The sequence below is a fragment of the Rhagoletis pomonella genome, unplaced genomic scaffold, assembly GCF_013731165.1.
Source record: "Rhagoletis pomonella isolate Grant_MI unplaced genomic scaffold, Rhpom_1.0 Rhpom_scaffold_00009, whole genome shotgun sequence".
NCBI classification, from domain to species: domain Eukaryota; kingdom Metazoa; phylum Arthropoda; class Insecta; order Diptera; family Tephritidae; genus Rhagoletis; species Rhagoletis pomonella.
The window spans coordinates 7575460-7585196 of NW_023458563.1; positions in this window are offsets into that span (position 1 = coordinate 7575460).

Below are 9737 nucleotides of genomic sequence, written 5' to 3' on the forward strand. Positions count from 1 at the left end.
AAACTGGCAAGAAGTGTTTTCACCCAGGGCTCAGTCAGGTGGGCGTAGGGATCGTTTGAGCGCTACAAGACCTCAGGGGTAGATGGCATACACCCGGTTACGCACGGTGGAGGGAATATAATACCACACCTGGTGGACGTAATGAGAAGCAGTCTTGCGGAAGCTTACATTCCACAAGTGTGGCGGAGGGCACGAGTAATCATTATCCCGAATGTGGGTAAAAGAGATTACTTGCTAGCATAGTCTTTCAGACCTATTAAGGCTTGCGTTAAAAGCAATGGAGAATATAATAGACAATCATATTAAAGCTAGCATTCTGAAGGCAAAACTTCTACACACTTGTCAGCATGCATATAGGGCTTAAAGTTCCATGGACACAGCCCTGTATCAACTGCCAACCGAAATTCGGGGGCTTTTGAATGCGGAGAAACAGTGCTCTACGCTTTCCTTGATACAGAAGGGGCGTTTGACAATATGTCGCATTCTGGAATGCGTAGAGCACCAGAGAAAAGAAACGTGCAGCCAGTGATCTGCAACTGGGTGGATACGCTGTTTTGTACTAGAATTGCTGAAATCAGGGTTGGGGACAGCGCGGTACAACTGCAAACAACAAAGGGCCGCCCTCAGGGAGGGGCTTAATCACCTTTTCTGCGGAGCCTAGTGGTGGATGAACTCCTTCAGCTTCTCTCCGACAATGGTATCCACTGCGAAGACTATGCGGATGACATAGTGATCATGGCGAGCTGCCGTCGTACCTTTTACTAGGAAAGAGCCCAGCCGGGCATGAGGGACATAACCCTGGAGGGGGTCGCGGTCAACGTCGCCAGCGAAGTGAAATATCTGGGTCTAATCCTAGATACCAAACTTCTATGGAAGAAACATGTGGACGCGATCACCTCCAAGGCCACGAAAGCTTTAATGGTGTGTAAGCGTCTGGCAGGAAAATCCTGGGGTTGTAGCCCCAAGATCTTAAGATGGCTTTACACCATGATAGTACAGCCAACGATTACATATGGGGTGGTGGCTTGTGGGGCTTGGGTAGCTTTGCTAGAGAGGGGTTTGGAAAAAGGAAAGGTCATATCCTCTAGGAATATGGAGAAGCTAGGGTCCTCGCTCCCGCTGCTCTGTTCCCTAGATATGTCATAGAAAAAACCATAGTATATGAGAAAAGTTTAGAGATAAAGTTATGCAGCAAAACAACCTGGAGCGTCCCCGCCTTTCAAAGTGGCACAATGCACTGGTACACAGATGGATCGAAGACCGCAGAAGAAGTAGGGGCTGGAGTCCTTGGGCCCAGAACAACAATCCCTGTTCCTGTGGGGAAATATCCGAGCATCTTCCAGGCATTAGTCTATGTCATCTACTTATGTGCGGAGACAATCATGAGTAGAGGGTACAGAAATGAGAGAATTATAATATTGATTGATTGATAATATCCTCTATCCTCGGTGGTCCTTGAGTGCATTGAGAAGCTAAACGCTCTTGGCAAACACAATAACATCATGTTAGCGTGGGTACCCCGTCATAGGGGAGTAGAGGGTAATGAGGTGGCTGACTGTCTCGCTAGAGAGGCGGCAGCCATCACTCCAGTTGGCCCAGAGCCTTTCCTGGGAATAGGTCCCAATACTATAAAGGAGGAACTTAGGAGGGAGAGGTTCACACAAAGGGATCTAAACTGGCGAAGTTCGGGAGGAATGTGCCAGGAGGGTTTAACAATAAGAGATTCCAAGGCTTAATAAGCCAACCAAAAGAGAGGCTTAGAATTGTAACAGGTTTTCGTACAGGACACTGCAGAATAAGGGATTACCTAAATAAGCTGGGCATATGGTCGAATGATCTCTGTAGGTTCTGTGACTTGACCAGCGGGATGCCGCTTCACATTCTCACCAAGTGTGATGCAGTCTGCAGAAGGCGTGAGAGGAGTATAGGCTCGTATTGTACACAGCTTGATCACATCCACTCCCTTCCCCCGAAGGCCCTATTGCATTTTCTGAGGGATCTGGGCTTAGATGAAGTGATGTGCAGAGAAGAGGGCATAATAGATCACCAGGTCGCGGTGCACACTAGAGATGGGCGCGGGATAGCGGGACCTGCGGGACCCACGGTACTGATTTAAAATTAGCAGGGATGGGCGGTATCGGGAAGATCTGTAAAAATATGGCGGGCGGGACGGGACCAAAATCCTTTCCCGACACTCCCGATAAAACCGCAACCCCCGCAAATTCACAAAATCTTCCTTAAAAATGATGTTTGAAACATGCACTTTTTTAAGCAAAACAAAATAAGCGGAAGATACCAGATCTTTCATTATTATTTAAAATTAATTTGTAAGACATGAACATGTTTGTCAACCTTCGATCGGTTTGCAAACCACGCCACACACGGTGAAATCTCAACCGATCGTTTCAATTTGTTGTCCGTTTGTAGCCTGCTTTAGAGATAGATTTCGGGACCCACGGGACCCGCGGTACAATTCTGGAAAACGTCGGGATGCGCGGGTTTGGGACTTAAAAATCGAGTTTCGGGATGGGCGGGATCGGGATTAAATATTTAGTTCCGTGCCCATCTCTAGTGCACACCACACATTAATATCTATCTATGTATCTATGTGGCACCCGCGTTTACTTGCTTAGCTTTTGGCCACCAGGCCAGTGCCGCATATGTATAACGGCTTTTACTACCGTAATGAAAGACCAATACGTAAGTTTGTCTTATCATGAAGTCTGTGACAAGCATAAAACACACTTGTAGCCATGTTTGTAACATTCGAGAGATTTGAGTGCCAACCGAGCCTTTTGTTCAGAGTTATCCCTAGATACTTCGCCTCTTCTAGCCTACCAACCTACCAAATGGAAATATACCTACCAATTTTGGTGGGAAAAGCCCGTGTGTGGCAACACTGTGCCCGAGCTAACATTGCAAGCCGGAATAATCCTTCAGTACGAAATTAAATACATATGTATTTACGCGTGCAAAGCTACTGGTCAACATTAGGGTTCTGCTCGAAGTCTTGCAAGATACACGGATTGCACCAAATGCAAAAATACTATTCCAAATTTCGAAGAGTACTAAAGCACCCCATTGCAAAGTGGTAGAATGCATGGGTAGTAAGCAGCGAAATTATGTATCAAATACAATAACAAGAGACAGCAAAAAAAAATGAAGTGAGCGAGATGAGAGGAATGAGGGAAATATGTAGCAATTCCAACAACAAAACAACCAGCACGACCCTGTGCATTTACCTTGCTATGCTATTTTGCAAAATATATACATGGGTTTCGACGTTGCATATTTTGCAGCGATAGGAAATGTTGTTTCCCATGTATTTTGTTGTTGTGGGTTTGCAAGTTATGCAATCCGTGCTACGTGCAATGACTTTGCAAGATTTGGAGAATACCCCTATTATTATATCCACGTTCATATGCAATGCATACCCCACATATACGAACATTTTGAAATATGTATGTATGTATGTATGCATAGATATCTGAGCTGTGTAATGATTGAATCAATTAAGTGTGCATTCTCATTTTTTTCGTTTCAAAAATGTGATTGTTTGATTTAAAAAATTTAACAACCACTCTTGAGATTGGTTACAAATTGTAAACACCAAACATGTAGTGTGTTATGGAATGGTTGACACCCATTCACATAGAGAATGTGAATGCAAAAAAAAGTCAATCATGTATGATTGTACGTTTATGTGAATGCAATCTGTTATTATCATTCAATACTAATACTACGGTTGAGATTTTTGTACTCAAATTGTGAAACCAGAAGATTGCTATCTCCCTTAAAATAAGTAAACAAATAAATATTTGGTGCTAAAATATTTTCGAAGTGTTTGGCCGAGCTTCTGCTCAAACTTGAGGCATGAGTTCTGTTGTTGTGGCACAAATGGAGACACCTATGTACATATTTAAGGCTCACTCAGAACACCAAATTGTTCTATAAGAAGAGTTTTCATGGCAGAAATATACTCGAAGGTTTGCCATTGCGTGCCGAAGGACGACTGCTATTTTGGGTTATGATCTGACCAGGTATTTAATCATGGCCTATGGAGTGGAAGTACGCACATGTAATTCCTCTGCTACGGCGGCCGCCGTAAGTACATGCTAAATATACATATCGTCGTTTAAAGTACAAAACCGCGTATCAAGAAAATGCAAAACGGCGTAATTGCATAAATTATTTTCTAGAGAGTAAAATCACCCATACCAAAATGGTTCTCTTTTTTATAAAGAAAACGTATTTATGGCTAGTATATTTCAGGACGAATGGATAAGAATTGAGCCAAGAGCTTTTGTGAGCAAATCCAATATTTGGCAGTAAATGTCAGTTACGCGGTTTTGCAGAATGACGATACGCGGCTTTGTACTTTAAGCGACGATATGTATGTATGTACACATATTTGATTATTTGTTCTCAAAATGCATGAAAACTATAGTATGCTTGCAAACAATTAATAACATTTTGTGATAAACAGTTTTACAATGTATAAATTTATGATATAAAATCCCCTCTACCAAAAAACTTTAATTGGGTAACACCGCTTCGAATTTTTACAATTGAGCAATTGTCAAAAATCTGCCTTTTCTAGCAAAAAGTTGTTTACCAGGGTGTCTTTGAACTAATGATTGGTACTGAATTAAAGATGCACACACATAAAAGATTGCAGCCTTTTCAATACTCATTCAGTGTTAAACCTTTTATGATTTGGCATTGGTTTTTTCAATCTTGCTATGAATATGTTGATGTGTGAATTCATAACTGCTTGGAGTGAATGGAAAATTTAAAAAATATAAACCTCAATCTTAAGCGAGGAATAAGTAATGAAAACTGAATAGAAAAAAAATTTTGATTTAAAATTGAAAATTATTTCACATTTCACAAATTTTAGAGTACATGTCGTCGGTGTTTTTTTCTAAACCGCCCATCGACCAATTGCAAAACCGCCATTGCCTTGATAGGCGGCATTTTCTTTAGCTATTATTTTACAAATCTGTTGTTTTAATAACGATTTTATGGTTTTTATGCATAAATCTCGATGCCTGGATTTCAGGGCTACCAAATCCCATTTTTGCCACAATGGCTATTTAGGCGGTTTTGCAACTGGTCGATGGGCGGTTTTGCAAAAACATCGACGATATGGATGTAGGGTAGTGATGGGATGGCAACAATAATTAAAGGATTAAGTGAGTTTGTTAGGCGGCAACCTCACAATTTGACGATACAATACCGAAGCGTTCATCAATTGTTTTAAGCAATAGAATGTAAGAGTGTAACAGTACACGCCAATGAGTCCTAGCCGCGTTAGTCAATTTCAATTAAATAAATAAATTAAAAATAAAAACTTTTTAATATATCACGCTTCTACAAAAGGTTTAAAAAAAATATAGTTTAAAAAACTAAGAAATCGCTCATATAATTTCCATTCGTACTGTCATCAGGTATGTATAACGCTTGTATCTATACTTTCTTTCGCAGTATAATACTTTTTTTGGGTTCCAAACTGCGGTTTTTTTCGCGGGAACACGTTTCAAAAATGCCCATATCGTCACCTAAAATGCAAAAGGCCGTAACTAACATTTTTAGTATTTTACAGGAGAAGCAAAAAACGTTATAAATTAAAGACTACTTAAAGCTAAATATCCAAATTGTAGATTTAAGATTAGAAAACAAAGACGGATTTGTTTCTGAAAACCAAATTAAGGAGAAAAAGTAGTTTTTAAGAAATGTTAGTTACGGCCTTTTGCACTCTCTTTTTCTGAAACCAAAAAGCCGTAACTACTTGAAAAAAATTGTGCATAAAATAAAACAAATGGTTAAAATAAGAAAATGTGCTTTTAGGCTGTAACTAAAAAAGTTTTTAACAAGTTATGTCTTTTTGTATCTATTTATTGTAAGTATTTTAACACAAAAGAAATTATTTAATTAATAAATTTAATTCGAGAAAATAAAATTAAATTAAACTGGTTAAGAAACACAAAATAATTCATTTGAAAACAACAAAACCTGCATTACAAATAGCAAATTAGAATAGGTTTAAGATGTAAAGGGTATATTATCATAAAAGCTGTGGCAGTCAGCCGGAAGTAAAAATTTAAGTTCCTGCAGGTGTTCCCATTTCTTTTTGGATATTGGTATTCTTTCGGTATGTAACTGTGAAGGTTCGATGTCCCTAAATTTTTGTTGTGTACGTTGTGGCAAAACGTTATAATCGTCGTTGATATTTGTTTTATAATAAATTATTCCAGATGGATCATATGCCAAGGCACGGATCATATTAACAGTTGGCTCTCCGGATTTTTTGCCTGTAATGAAGATACTGAGTTTTTTATACATAATTTATACATGTGTGTTAAATTTTACCTGGTCGAATAGATACATACGTAGCGCTTAGGAATACTTTCGTAGTCAAGGAAATACTTGTAATCAACATGATGCACTTTTAGAGGAAATGGGTTCTTTCGAGACTCTCTAATCAAGCCAGACAGCTCAGATTCTCATTCTTTGAATGAGGGAGTGGGTCGAATCACACTCCATTTGTGTATGTCCCACTATTAAATATTTATGTGCTACCGTTATGTTTTCTTGAACAAATAAAGATAATATTGCGTTAGAGAGAATTACATTTCGGTTCTGGTAGAAACAACCATCGGAATATATAATTATGTGATGAATATTTGGTGACTTTTTAATGGCATTTTTTATGTATTTTATTATACATGTAGCAAAGGTAGAAGCAACAAGGGTACCATCTGTTTCGTCCCAGACAAAATTGTCAGATTCATGTGAAATAACGTTATAAATTGTGAAATTGTGCACTTGTAATTTCATTTTATAGTACGTGGCATTTGCATTTGTCTGTGGAATCAATTTCACTGCCTGCATGTCAATGCATAACAACAAGTGTAATCCTGATTTGGCGTTTTCTATGTCATTTAACTTTTCATTTCTCATGTCTTGTATATCCTTTCTATGAATGTCGTACTGATCGTGGGTTAAGTTCTTCGATTCGTATGATGTGCAGGTGTCGCACATATCATTTTTTGGCTTAAATATACAACAGTTTTGTTTTTTTAATACTGCCATAAATTTTGGAAAAGATACATGAACTACTTCATTAGTCTCGCAGTCTTTAGAATAAACTTCATAGACATGTTTGTAGCTTTTAAAATCGGACTGCAAGTACAGTTTCTCCGTATACTGTCTTCGGTAGTGTGATTCAAGCTTAGGAATGTCATGCAACCATTTTTCCAGAAAATTTAAACGTTTTTGAAATAAGACTCCTTCATTAGTAAATGCTTTACGTTCTGATGTTATTTTGTTTTGTTCTTCTGGCGTAATATTGGTGCCATGGGAGTCATTGAAATTTACCCAATTCCTCACCATTTCTCATTTATTCCAAGCGTAGATAAAAACATATGAAAGCACACTTGAACACGTTTAGAATGATGTTTTAAATAGTAACGTTTTGTAATTGATCTTCTAGAGTTCTCAACCCCAATTCGCTTTATGTTTCCGCGTTCAACAAGATTAACGACATACATTTTTTTTTGATCCCATGACATTTTCCAGAACCCATTAAATATTTCCTTACGATTTTCTTCGGAAAATGTAGAACAATTCCGTACAGCACTTTTCTCACAGAATTTTGAAGTACATCCAGCTTTAAGTTCTCTTGGAGCTTTTTCACTAATAATGCATTTCGATAGTATTTTTTGTATATTTTTTTGTGTATTTTTTCCTTTCAATCGGTTTATTATATTTCCAGATCTTTTATTATTTTTTTTAAGTTTTTCATTACAACCATTTTCACAATTAGTACTCATTTTATTAATTTTGTTTTATTCCGGGAATAAAGGCAGTAACACAATAACACAATTTGATAAAGAATGAAAGATAATGAAAACAACTATAATTACGGATAACACAATGTGTCACATTGAAATAGAATCAAAGAGAATGAAAAAAAGTGTAGTTACGGCTTTTTGGTTTATGAAATTGTTGAAGTTGTAGTTACGGCCTTTTGATTTTCGCCTATAAAGTCGTTATTTTTGGACGTATGCATGTAAAATTTGCTGTGTACATGTGTTTCGGTTAAGTACTTCATAATCAGTCAAAAAGTCAATTTTGAATTTTTTGTTAGTTACGGCCTCTTGCATTTTAGGTGACGATATATACTATTATTTAAAAAATAGGGATATAAATCCACATTACAAACTATGTAGGGAAATTTAAAAAAATTGCACAACACACTTTGTATTCAAAATTTTTAGAAAAATTCCAAGTAGCTTATTAACCTACCAGTTTCAATAGGCTAAGAATTCGCCTGGATTTTTTGTTAATTTTTTGCCCACTGTGTTATTATTTTCTTCCATACAAAACAAACTGTCGAACATAGTAACCTTGTATGGTAGAAAATGCGTGAAGTCGTCAGCAAAAAAAAATCAAAGGTCAACGGTATTTTTAGACACTTCAAACTATAATATTGTGTTTGTGCATCTCTTTTCTTTCAATTTTCTAATTTTTCTGCAAAGAGAGAAATTTTGATTTGTTGGACTGAATTAAAGAATGCACACACATAAAAGATTGCAGCCTTTTCAATACTCATTCAGTGTTAAACGTTTTTTGATTTCGCATTGGTTTTTTCAATCTTGCTATGAATATGTTGATGTGTGAATTCATAACCACTTGGAGTGAATGGAAAATTTAAAAAATATAAACCTCAATCTTAAGCGAGGATTAAGTAATGAAAACTGAATACAAAAAAAAAATTTGATTTAAAATTTAAAATGGTTTCACACTTACACAGCTCTGACAGATAAAAGTTTGATCTCCGTCAAAGTTTAGAGTACATTCATTTTGTCTCGGGGTGTACAATAGAGGAATACCAGGTATTATGTGTACCATACCAGAAATTCCTTTAATTTAGTGGAAAACCGTTTCTGTAATACATTGTAAGAAATTATTTTTTTTAAAATTGAGATACTGCGAAACGGGATTTTTGCGCAGTAATATACTGTTTTTTTTACCGAAAAAAGATATAAGCGTTAGGTATGTAACCTGAGAATCGCGCATAAATATTACATAGTTACATCCCAAGCTAATAAAAACTCAAGCGTGAAGCGTAAAAGAAAAATAAAAAGGCAAAGTTTGTGCGTGTGTGCTTGTGCGCAGTGCGCATCGACAGTGGCCGAAGCTCCTATGGGTAGCACGCAATCGCAGTAAGACGATAGTTTTACGAAAATTACCAAAAACGCGAAGGAGCCCAAAGCAAGTGTTAAGCGGTGCTCCCATGGGTAGTAAGTAATGGGTAGCAAGCAATAACTTGAAAGCGAAAAGCATATGAAAGAAGTTGTAAAATTTCTGGGCGAAAGCTAAAGTAGCGGCTACTCCCGTAAACAGCCGCAGCAGTGAAGCGGCGGTTTTTTTAAATAAGTGAAATAACAGGTGTAAGAGTGGGAAAAAAGAACAAAAACTAGTCAAAGCAACGAAGTACACACGAAAGTTAGAGTGAGAAAATGTAGTAGGCGGTTTGAATAGAAAAGTGTGCGTGAAAGGAGTCGCACGCTGGCGTAAATAAAAAGAAGAACAAACGTGTGGTTAAAATTGCAACACGAAGAAAGATATAAGAAAAGCAAAGAAAATAAATTGAAAATCAAAGACACGAAATTAGAACGACGACCGCACGTATAAAGCCGTGGAAGCAGCTAATAAAAAAAAAAAAAAAA